The following is a 12,908-nucleotide window of genomic DNA, read 5'->3' as shown; positions in this document are numbered from 1 at the left end:
TCCGGATCGACATTCCAGCCGCTTTACTAACAACATCCCCACATGGAGTCAATGCCTTTAAGTTCTGGTATCGCACAGTCTGCAGTTAGTGCAGAGGATGAATGGGAATAGGGGGAACCAGTGAGAAACTAGCTGTAGCGGTTTCAATGGGCACATGTCACTCTAATATCACATAAGTAAGAAGAATTAAATAAAGGCACAGCAAGGTGCCCCAGAAGAAAAATAGGGCTTCAAGGAATCCTGTGGTTACGGGCCAAGACCACAAAAATAAGAGCTAAAAAATGGAGCTAAGGGCCACTGCAATTCAAAAACCTGCAGAGTTATAAAGGCCAACTATTTTTAAAAAATATATTGAGGTAAGGCTATGAAGAGGCATTGAAAGCAAGGCAGAATTGCAGGAAACCGATTTCAGGAGGTAGACTGGAATTGCATTGAAAGCATATGAAGAGAGTCAGAAACTCGACAATGATGCACTTGGCCAAAAAGGGCGTATGCGTTTTTTCCTGAATATATTCAGGAAAAAACGCATACGCACTTTTTGGCCAACCAAGCAAGCTTGCAAAGGAAATCTGCACTACAATGAAGTCTCACTTCCACCTGGTCAAAAGGGCCATCTGAAAAAAGTGTAGAATCCATAAAGGCACGACAGGCCATGGAGAACTGGGAGCCTTCTTATGCTGATGGGCGGGATGTAAATTGCCAACAGCCACTCTGGAGAAGTGTATGGTGTTTCCTGAAACATCTAAAAAACAAAGCAACAGAGCCTAGGGCACTTCCACTTATGGTCCTATAGCTTAGGGAAATTAAAATCAAAAAGACACAGCCACCCCAAAGTTTGGGACGCCTCTGTTTACAAGACCTCGTTTACGGTACAAGTTCAATATCGCAGAAAGTGAAAAATGGATAAAGAACTTGTGGTACTTACGTACAATGCAATATCACTCAGCAATGAAATCTATGTGATCAGGCCCGTAGCAGCATAATGAGTGGATTCCGGTATGATGATTCGAACTGAAATAAGTCACACAGAAAAGAAACATCATAAGATATCAGTAATACACAGAATGTGAACTTGGCTACACATGAACTGAATTACAAAACAGAACAGTGTCTCAAGTTTAGAAAACCAACTTACGCTTGCTTAACGGGGAAGGTGAGTTGGGGTGCTGTATAAAACCAGAGATTGAAATGAGCACAGATAAAGTTCCTTAAGCCAAATATGGAATAGACAAGAGCTACTCCTTGCTCAACGAAATGGACTCAACACCCCATATTAAACGCCTAAGAATGTACCTGACTAGTAAGTATCTTAAAACCTATGGATTGCTATGTCTCCAAAAGAGAATCAAGCGTGTACAGGGGCATAAACGCAGCAGTGATAGGATTGGAGAGGTTCTGTGAGCAAATGAAGACCCTTTGAAGTCATATTGCATGGTACCCATTCCACGGGTTTCAACTACCCATGTTTTAGGTATTCTTCCTTCAGCTAAAACATGCATGTGGAACCCAGAGTATGATCAACCATGTGATCGGGAGATGTGTTCAAATATGTCTCAGTTTTCGTACCCTGGTACTCGGGTGCAACATTCCAGACGCTTTACTAACACTCTCCCCACTTGGAGAGTCAGCACCTTTAACCTCCTGTTTGGCCCAGTTTGCAATTTCTGCGGAAGATGAACAGGAATAGCGAGAACCAATGAGAGACTAGCTGGAGGTGTCTGGACGGGCAAATTTAACTCTCATTTCCCACCAGGAAGAGGAATTAACCAAAGGCTCAGTGTGCCGTGCCGGAACCAGATTAGGGCCTGAAGCCATCCTGCGGTGTTGCGGCCAGCTCACAAGAAAGCGAGTTGAAGAAAGGAGCTCAGGGGCACTGTAATTCACAAACCTGCAGAGTTATAAATGACAGCTATCGTCCAAAAATAGACTGAAGTAAGGCTGCCAAGAGGAATTGAAAGCGGGGCAGAATTGCAGGAAACCAATTTCAGGAGGTAGACTGGAATTGCATTGAAAGCATAGGAAAAGAGGCAGAACGTCCACAATGATGCACTTGGCCAAAAAGGGCGTATGCGTTTTTTCCAGAATATATTCAGGAAAAAACGCATACGCCCTTTTTGGCCAACCAAGCAAGCTTGCAAAGGAAATCTGCACTACAATGAAGTCTCACTTCCCCCCCGGTCAAAAGGGCCATCTGAAAAAAGTGTAAAATCCAGAAAGGCAACAGGCCATTGAGAACTGGGAGCCTTGTTATGCTGATGGGTGGGATGTAAATTGCCAACAGACACTCGGGAGAAGTGTATGGTGTTTCCTGAAACATCTAAAAAACAAAGCAACAGAGCCTAGGGCACTGCCACTTATGGTCCTATAGCTTAGGGAAATTAAAATCAAAAAGACACAGCCACCCCAATGTTTGGAACGGCTCTGTTTACAAGAACCTCATTTACAGTACAAGTTCAACATCGCAGAAAGTGAAAAATGGATAAAGAAGTTGTGGTATTTACTTACAAAGCAATATCACTCAGCAATGAAATCTGTGTCATCAGGCCCTTAGCAGCACAATGAGTGGATTCAGGTATGATGATTCTAACTGAAATAAGTCACACAGAAAAAGAAACATCATAAGATATCAGTAATACACGGAATGTAAACTTGGCTACACAGGAACTGAATTACAGAACAGAACAGGGTCTCAAATTTAGAAAAACAACTTATGCTTGCTTAAGGGGAAAGGTGAGTTGGGGTGCTGCATAAACCCAGAGATTGAAATGAGCACAGATAAAGTTCCTTAAGCCAAATATGGAATAGACAAGAGCTACTCCTTGCTCAACGAAATGGACTCAACACCGCATATTAAACGCCTAAGAATGTACCTAACTAGTAAGTATCGTAAAACCTATGGATTGCTATGTCTCCGAAAGAGAATCAAGCATGTGTACAGGGGCATAAACGCAGCAGTGATAGGATTGGAGAGGTTCGGTGAGCAAATGAAGACCCTTTGAAGTCATATTGCATGGTACCCATTCCACGGGTTTCAACTACCCAGGTTTTAGGTATTCTTCCTTCAGCTAAAACATGCATGTGGAACCCAGAGTATGATCAACCATGTGATCGGGAGACGTGTTCAAATATGTCTCAGTTTTCGTACCCTGGTACTCGGGTGCAACATTCCAGACGCTTTACTAACACTCTCCCCACTTGGAGAGTCAGCGCCTTTAACCTCCTGTTTGGCCCCGTTTGCACTTTCTGCGGAAGATGAACAGGAATAGCGAGAACCAATGAGAGACTAGCTGGAGGTGTCTGGACGGGCAAATTTAACTATCATTTCCCACCAGGAAGAGGAATTAACCAAAGGCTCAGCGTGCCGTGCCGGAACCAGATTAGGGCCTGAAGCCATCCTGCGGTGTTGCGGCCAGCTCACAAGAAAGCGAGTTGAAGAAAGGAGCTCAGGGGCACTGTAATTCACAAACCTGCAGAGTTATAAATGACAGCTATCGTCCAAAAATAGACTGAAGTAAGGCTGCCAAGAGGACTTGAAAGCGGGGCAGAATTGCAGGAAACCGATTTCAGGAGGTAGACTGGAATTGCATTGAAAGCATAGGAAAAGAGGCAGAACGTCCACAATGATGCACTTGGCCAAAAAGGGCGTATGCGTTTTTTCCTGAATATATTCAGGAAAAAACGCATACGCCCTTTTTGGCCAACCAAGCAAGCTTGCAAAGGAAATCTGCACTACAATGAAGTCTCACTTCCCCCCGGTCAAAAGGGCCATCTGAAAAAAGTGTAAAATCCAGAAAAGCAGGACAGGCCATGGAGAACTGGGAGCCTTGTTATGCTGATGGGCGGGATGTAAATTGCCAACAACCACTCGGGAGAAGTGTATGGTGTTTCCTGAAACATCTAAAAAACAAAGCAACAGAGCCTAGGGCACTTCCACTTATGGTCCTATAGCTTAGGGAAATTAAAATCAAAAAGACACAGCCACCCCAAAGTTTGGGACGCCTCCGTTTACAAGAACCTCCTTTACCGTACAAGTTCAATATCACAGAAAGTGAAAAATGGATAAAGAACTTGTGGTACTTACGTACAATGCAGTATCACTCAGCAATGAAATCTATGTCATCAGGCCCGTAGCAGCATAATGAGTGGATTCAGGTACGATGATTCTAACTGAAATAAGTCACACAGAAAAAGAAACATCATAAGATATCACTAATACACGGAATGTAAACTTGGCTACAGAGGAACTGCATTCCAAAAATGAACAGGGTCTCAAATTTAGGAAACCAACTTATGCTTGCTTAAGGGGAAAGGTGAGTTGGGGTGCTGCATAAAACCAGAGATTGAAATGAGCACAGATAAAGTTCCTTAAGCCAAATATGGAATAGACAAGAGCTACTCCTTGCTCAACGAAATGGACTCAAAACCCCATATTAAACGCCTAAGAATGTACCTGACTAGTAAGTATCTTAAAACCTATGGATTGCTATGTCTCCAAAAGAGAATCAAGCGTGTGTACAGGGGCATAAACGCAGCAGTGATAGGATTGGAGAGGTTTGGTGAGCAAATGAAGACCCTTTGAAGTCATATTGCATGGTACCCATTACACGGGTCTCAACTCTCCAGGTTTAAGGTATTCCTCCTTCAGCTAAAACATGCATGTGGAACCCAGAGTATGATCAACCATGTGAACGGGAGACGTGTTCAAATATGTCTCAGTTTTCCTCCCCTGGTACTCGGGTGCAACCTTCCAGACGCTTTACTAACACTCTCCCGACTTGGAGAGTCAGTCCCTTTAACCTCCTGTTTGGCCCAGGTTGAAATTTCTGCGGAAGATGAACAGGAATAGTGAGAACCAATGAGAGGCTAGCTGGAGGTGTCTGGATGGGCAAATTTAACTCTTCTTTCCCACCAGGAAGAGGAATTAACCAAAGGCTCAGCATGCCGGGCCGGAACAAGATTAGGGCCTGAAGACATCCTGCGGTGTTGCGGCCAGGTCACAAGAAAGCGAGTTGAAGAAAGGAGCTCATGGGCACTGTAATTCACAAACCTGCAGAGTTATAAATGACAGCTATCGTCCAAAAATATACTGAAGTAAGGCTGCCAAGAGGACTTGAAAGCGGGGCAGAATTGCAGGTAACCGATTTCAGGAGGTAGACTGGAATTGCATTGAAAGCATAGGAAAAGAGGCAGAACGTCCACAATGATGCACTTGGCCAAAAAGGGCGTATGCGTTTTTTCCTGAATATATTCAGGAAAAAACGCATACGCCCTTTTTGGCCAACCAAGCAAGCTTGCAAAGGAAATCTGCACTACAATGAAGTCTCACTTCCCCCCGGTCAAAAGGGCCATCTGAAAAAAGTGTAAAATCCAGAAAGGCAGGACAGGCCATGGAGAACTGGGAGCCTTGTTATGCTGATGGGCGGGATGTAAATTGCCAACAACCACTGGGGAGAAGTGTATGGTATTTCCTGAAACATCTAAAAAACAAAGCAACAGAACCTAGGGCACTTCCACTTATGGTCCTATAGCTTAGGGAAATTAAAATCAAAAAGACACAGCCACCCCAAAGTTTGGGACGCCTCTGGTTACAAGAACCTCGTTTACAGTACAAGTTCAACATCGCAGAAAGTGAAAAATGGAGAAACAAGTTGTGGTATTTACTTACAAAGCAATATCACTCAGCAATGAAATCTGTGTCATCAGGCCCTTAGCAGCACAATGAGTGGATTCAGGTATGATGATTCTAACTGAAATAAGTCACACAGAAAAAGAAACATCATAAGATATCAGTAATACACGGAATGGAAACTTGGCTACACAGGAACTGAATTACAGAACAGAACAGGGTCTCAAATTTAGAAAACCAACTTATGCTTGCTTAAGGGTAAAGGTGAGTTGGGGTGCTGCATAAAACCAGAGATTGAAATGAGCACAGATAAAGTTCCTTAAGCCAAATATGGAATAGACAAGAGCTACTCCTTGCTCAACGAAATGGACTCAACACCGCATATTAAACGCCTAAGAATGTACCTGACTAGTAAGTATCGTAAAACCTATGGATTGCTATGTCTCCGAAAGAGAATCAAGCATGTGTACAGGGGCATAAACGCAGCAGTGATAGGATTGGAGAGGTTCGGGGAGCAAATGAAGACCCTTTGAAGTCATATTGCATGGTACCCATTCCACGGGTTTCAACTACCCAGGTTTTAGGTATTCTTCCTTCAGCTAAAACATGCATGTGGAACCTAGAGTATGATCAACCATGTGATCGGGAGACGTGTTCAAATATGTCTCAGTTTTCGTACCCTGGTACTCGGGTGCAACATTCCAGACGCTTTACTAACACTCTCCCGACTTGGAGAGTCAGTCCCTTTAACCTCCTGTTTGGCCCAGTTTGCAATTTCTGCGGAAGATGAACAGGAATAGCGAGAACCAATGAGACACTAGCTGGAGGTGTCTGGACGGGCACATTTAACTCTCATTTCCCACCAGGAAGAGGAATTAACCAAAGGCTCAGCGTGCCGTGCCGGAACCAGATTAGGGCCTGAAGCCATCCTGCGGTGTTGCGGCCAGCTCACAAGAAAGCGAGTTGAAGAAAGGAGCTCAGGGGCACTGTAATTCACAAACCTGCAGAGTTATAAATGACAGCTATCGTCCAAAAATAGACTGAAGTAAGCCTGCCAAGAGGACTTGAAAGCGGGGCAGAATTGCAGGAAACCGATTTCAGGAGGTAGACTGGAATTGCATTGAAAGCATAGGAAAAGAGGCAGAACGTCCACAATGATGCACTTGGCCAAAAAGGGCGTATGCGTTTTTTCCTGAATATATTCAGGAAAAAACGCATACGCCCTTTTTGGCCAACCAAGCAAGCTTGCAAAGGAAATCTGCACTACAATGAAGTCTCACTTCCCCCCCGGTCAAAAAGGCCATCTGAAAAAAGTGTAAAATCCAGAAAGGCAGGACAGGCCATGGAGAACTGGGAGCCTTGTTATGCTGATGGGCGGGATGTAAATTGCCAACAATCACTCGGGAGAAGTGTATGGTGTTTCCTGAAACATCTAAAAAACAAAGCAACAGAACCTAGGGCACTTCCACTTATGGTCCTATAGCTTAGGGAAATTAAAATCAAAAAGACACAGCCACCCCAAAGTTTGGAACGGCTCTGTTTACAAGAACCTCGTTTACAGTACAAGTTCAACATCGCAGAAAGTTAAAAATGGATAAAGAAGTTGTGGTATTTACTTACAAAGCAATATCACTCAGCAATGAAATCTGTGTCATCAGGCCCTTAGCAGCACAATGAGTGGATTCAGGTATGATGATTCTAACTGAAATAAGTCACACAGAAAAAGAAACATCATAAGATATCAGTAATACACGGAATGTAAACTTGGCTACACAGGAACTGAATTACAGAACAGAACAGGGTCTCAAATTTAGAAAACCAAATTATGCTTGCTTAAGGGGGAAGGTGAGTTGGGGTGCTGCATAAAACCAGAGATTGAAATGAGCACAGATAAAGTTCCTTAAGCCAAATATGGAATAGACAAGAGCTACTCCTTGCTCAACGAAATGGACTCAACACCGCATATTAAACGCCTAAGAATGTACCTGTCTAGTAAGTATCTTAAAACCTATGGATTGCTATGTCTCCGAAAGAGAATCAAGCATGTGTACAGGGGCATAAATGCAGCAGTGATAGGATTGTAGAGGTTCGTGAGCAAATGAAGACCCTTTGAAGTCATATTGCATGGTACCCATTACACGGGTCTCAACTCTCCAGGTTTAAGGTATTCTTCCTTCAGCTAAAACATGCATGTGGAACCAAGAGTATGATCATCCGTGTGAACGGGAGACGTGTTCAACTATGTCTCAGTTTTTGTACCCTGGTACTCGGGTGCAACATTCCAGACGCTTTACTAACACTCTCCCGACTTGGAGAGTCAGCGCCTTTAACCTCCTGTTTGGCCCAGTTTGCAATTTCTGCCGAAGATGAACAGGAATAGCGAGAACCAATGAGACACTAGCTGGAGGTGTCTGGACGGGCACATTTAACTCTCATTTCCCACCAGGAAGAGGAATTAACCAAAGGCTCAGCATGCCGTGCCGGAACCAGATTAGGGCCTGAAGCCATCCTGCGGTGTTGCGGCCAGCTCACAAGAAAGCGAGTTGAAGAAAGGAGCTCAGGGGCACTGTAATTCACAAACCTGCAGAGTTATAAATGACAGCTATCGTCCAAAAATAGACTGAAGTAAGCCTGCCAAGAGGACTTGAAAGCGGGGCAGAATTGCAGGAAACCGATTTCAGGAGATAGACTGGAATTGCATTGAAAGCATAGGAAAAGAGGCAGAACGTCCACAATGATGCACTTGGCCAAAAAGGGCGTATGCGTTTTTTCCTGAATATATTCAGGAAAAAACGCATACGCCCTTTTTGGCCAACCAAGCAAGCTTGCAAAGGAAATCTGCACTACGATGAAGTCTCACTTCCCCCCCGGTCAAAAGGGCCATCTGAAAAAAGTGTAAAATCCAGAAAGGCAGGACAGGCCATGGAGAACTGGGAGCCTTGTTATGCTGATGGGCGGGATGTAAATTGCCAACAATCACTCGGGAGAAGTGTATGGTGTTTCCTGAAACATCTAAAAAACAAAGCAACAGAACCTAGGGCACTTCCACTTATGGTCCTATAGCTTAGGGAAATTAAAATCAAAAAGACACAGCCACCCCAAAGTTTGGAACGGCTCTGTTTACAAGAACCTCGTTTACAGTACAAGTTCAACATCGCAGAAAGTGAAAAATGGATAAAGAAGTTGTGGTATTTACTTACAAAGCAATATCACTCAGCAATGAAATCTGTGTCATCAGGCCCTTAGCAGCACAATGAGTGGATTCAGGTATGATGATTCTAACTGAAATAAGTCACACAGAAAAAGAAACATCATAAGATATCAGTAATACACGGAATGTAAACTTGGCTACACAGGAACTGAATTACAGAACAGAACAGGGTCTCAAATTTAGAAAACCAACTTATGCTTGCTTAAGGGGGAAGGTGAGTTGGGGTGCTGCATAAAACCATAGATTGAAATGAGCACAGATAAAGTTCCTTAAGCCAAATATGGAATAGACAAGAGCTACTCCTTGCTCAACGAAATGGACTCAACACCGCATATTAAACGCCTAAGAATGTACCTGTCTAGTAAGTATCTTAAAACCTATGGATTGCTATGTCTCCGAAAGAGAATCAAGCATGTGTACAGGGGCATAAATCCAGCAGTGATAGGATTGGAGAGGTTCGTGAGCAAATGAAGACCCTTTGAAGTCATATTGCATGGTACCCATTACACGGGTCTCAACTCTCCAGGTTTAAGGTATTCTTCCTTCAGCTAAAACATGCATGTGGAACCAAGAGTATGATCATCCGTGTGAACGGGAGACGTGTTCAACTATGTCTCAGTTTTTGTACCCTGGTACTCGGGTGCAACATTCCAGACGCTTTACTAACACTCTCCCGACTTGGAGAGTCAGCGCCTTTAACCTCCTGTTTGGCCCAGTTTGCAATTTCTGCGGAAGATGAACAGGAATAGCGAGAACCAATGAGAGGCTAGCTGGAGGTGTCTGGACGGGCAAATTTAACTCTCATTTCCCACCAGGAAGAGGAAATAACCAAAGGCTCAGCGTGCCGTGCCGGAACCAGATTAGGGCCTGAAGCTATCCTTCGGTGTTGCGGCCAGGTCACAAGAAAGTGAGTTGAAGAAAGGAGCTCAGGGGCACTGTAATTCACAAACCTGCAGAGTTATAAATGACAGCTATCGTCCAAAAATAGACTGAACTAAGCCTGCCAAGAGGACTTGAAAGCGGGGCAGAATTGCAGGAAACCGATTTCAGGAGGTAGACTGGAATTGCATTGAAAGCATAGGAAAAGAGGCAGAACGTCCACAATGATGCACTTGGCCAAAAAGGGCGTATGCGTTTTTTCCTGAATATATTCAGGAAAAAACGCATACGCCCTTTTTGGCCAACCAAGCAAGCTTGCAAAGGAAATCTGCACTACAATGAAGTCTCACTTCCCCCCGGTCAAAAGGGCCATCTGAAAAAAGTGTAAAATCCAGAAAGGCAGGACAGGCCATGGAGAACTGGGAGCCTTGTTATGCTGATGGGCGGGATGTAAATTGCCAACAGACACTCGGGAGAAGTGTATGGTGTTTCCTGAAACATCTAAAAAACAAAGCAACAGAACCTAGGGCACTTCCACTTATGGTCCTATATCTTAGGGAAATTAAAATCAAAAAGACACAGCCACCCCAAAGTTTGGAACGGCTCTGTTTACAAGAACCTCGTTTACAGTACAAGTTCAACATCGCAGAAAGTGAAAAATGGATAAAGAAGTTGTGGTATTTACTTACAAAGCAATATCACTCAGCAATGAAATCTGTGTCATCAGGCCCTTAGCAGCACAATGAGTGGATTCAGGTATGATGATTCTAACTGAAATAAGTCACACAGAAAAAGAAACATCATAAGATATCAGTAATACACGGAATGTAAACTTGGCTACACAGGAACTGAATTACAGAACAGAACAGGGTCTCAAATTTAGAAAACCAACTTATGCTTGCTTAAGGGGGAAGGTGAGTTGGGGTGCTGCATAAAACCAGAGATTGAAATGAGCACAGATAAAGTTCCTTAAGCCAAATATGGAATAGACAAGAGCTACTCCTTGCTCAACGAAATGGACTCAACACCGCATATTAAACGCCTAAGAATGTACCTGTCTAGTAAGTATCTTAAAACCTATGGATTGCTATGTCTCCAAAAGAGAATCCAGCATGTGTACAGGGGCATAAACGCAGCAGTGATAGGATTGGAGAGGTTCGTGAGCAAATGAAGACCCTTTGAAGTCATATTGCATGGTACCCATTACACGGGTCTCAACTCTCCAGGTTTAAGGTATTCTTCCTTCAGCTAAAACATGCATGTGGAACCAAGAGTATGATCATCCGTGTGAACGGGAGACGTGTTCAACTATGGCTCAGTTTTTGTACCCTGGTACTCGGGTGCAACATTCCAGACGCTTTACTAACACTCTCCCGACTTGGAGAGTCAGCGCCTTTAACCTCCTGTTTGGCCCAGTTTGCAATTTCTGCGGAAGATGAACAGGAATAGCGAGAATCAATGAGAGACTAGCTGGAGGTGTCTGGATGGGCAAATTTAACTCTCATTTCCCACCAGGAAGAGGAATTAACCAAAGGCTCAGCGTGCCGTGCCAGAACCAGATTAGGGCCTGAAGACATCCTGCGGTGTTGCGGCCAGGTCACAAGAAAGCAAGTTGAAGAAAGGAGCTCAGGGGCACTGTAATTCACAAACCTGCAGAGTTATAAATGACAGCTATCGTCCAAAAATAGACTGAAGTAAGGCTGCCAAGAGGACTTGAAAGCGGGGCAGCATTGCAGGAAACCGATTTCAGGAGGTAGACTGGAATTGCATTGATAGCATAGGAAAAGAGGCAGAACGTCCACAATGATGCACTTGGCCAAAAAGGGCGTATGCGTTTTTTCCTGAATATATTCAGGAAAAAACGCATACGCCCTTTTTGGCCAACCAAGCATACTTGCAAAGGAAATCTGCACTACAATGAAGTCTCACTTCTCCCCGGTTAAAAGGGCCATCTGAAAAAAGTGTAAAATCCAGAAAGGCAGGACAGGCCATGGAGAACTGGGAGCCTTGTTATGCTGATGGGCGGGATGTAAATTGCCAACAACCACTCGGGAGAAGTGTATGGTGTTTCCTGAAACATCTAAAAAACAAAGCAACAGAGCCTAGGGCACTTCCACTTATGGTCCTATAGCTTAGGGAAATTAAAATCAAAATGACACAGCCACCCCAAAGTTTCGGACACCTCCGTTTACAAGAACCTCGTTTACCGTACAAGTTCAATATCACAGAAAGTGAAAAATGGATAAAGAACTTGAGGTACTTAAGTACAATGCATTATCACTCAGCAATGAAATCTATGTCATCAGGCCCTTAGCAGCATAATGAGTGGATTCAGGTACGATGATTCTAACTGAAATAAGTCACACAGAAAAAGAAACATCATAAGATATCACTAATACACGGAATGTAAACTTGGCTACACAGGAACTGCATTCCAAAACAGAACAGGGTCTCAAATTTAGAAAACCAACTTATGCTTGCTTAAGGGGAAAGGTGAGTTCGGGTGCTGCATAAAACCAGAGACTGAAATGAGCACAGATAAAGTTCCTTAAGCCAAATATGGAATAGACAAGAGCTACTCCTTGCTCAACGAAATGGACTCAACACCCCATATTAAACGCCTAAGAATGTACCTGACTAGTAAGTATCTTAAAACCTATGGATTGCTATGTCTCCAAAAGAGAATCAAGCATGTGTACAGGGGCATAAACGCAGCAGTGATAGGATTGGAGAGGTTCGGTGAGCAAATGAAGACCCTTTGAAGTCATATTGCATGGTACCCATTACACGGGTCTCAACTCTCCAGGTTTTAGGTATTCTTCCTTCAGCTAAAACATGCATGTGGAACCCAGAGTATGATCAACCATGTGAACGGGAGACGTGTTCAAATATGTCTCAGGTTTCCTCCCCTGGTACTCGGGTGCAACATTCCAGATGCTTTACTAACACTCTCCCGACGTGGAGAGTCAGTGCCTTTAACCTCCTGTTTGGCCCAGTTTGCAATTTCTGCGGAAGATAAACAGAAATAGCGAGAACCAATGAGAGGCTAGCTGGAGGTGTCTGAACGGGCAAATTTAACTCTCATTTCCCACCAGGAAGAGGAATTAACCAAAGGCTCAGCGTGCCGGGCCAGAACCAGATTAGGGCCTGAAGCCATCCTGCGGTGTTGCGGCCAGATCACAAGAAAGCGAG

The 12,908-nt window shown here is 43.9% G+C and overlaps 1 long non-coding RNA gene across 1 annotated transcript in view; it reads right to left on the bottom strand.

Moving 5' to 3' along the window:
• Positions 1–12,188, bottom strand: part of LOC307181420 — a 447,344-nt gene extending 435,156 nt beyond the window's left edge. Inside the window, exon 1 of the long non-coding RNA XR_013826742.1 lies at positions 11,977–12,188. This is a non-coding gene — a long non-coding RNA (uncharacterized lncRNA). The remainder of the gene's footprint in view (positions 1–11,976) is intronic.
• Between the last annotated feature and the right edge of the window lie 720 nt (positions 12,189–12,908).

This window comes from Stenella coeruleoalba (assembly GCF_951394435.1).
Source record: "Stenella coeruleoalba genome assembly, contig: scaffold_155, whole genome shotgun sequence".
Classification (NCBI taxonomy): domain Eukaryota; kingdom Metazoa; phylum Chordata; class Mammalia; order Artiodactyla; family Delphinidae; genus Stenella; species Stenella coeruleoalba.
Note: the sequence above shows the minus strand (reverse complement) of the source record. Positions and strands in the feature narration are given on the sequence as shown.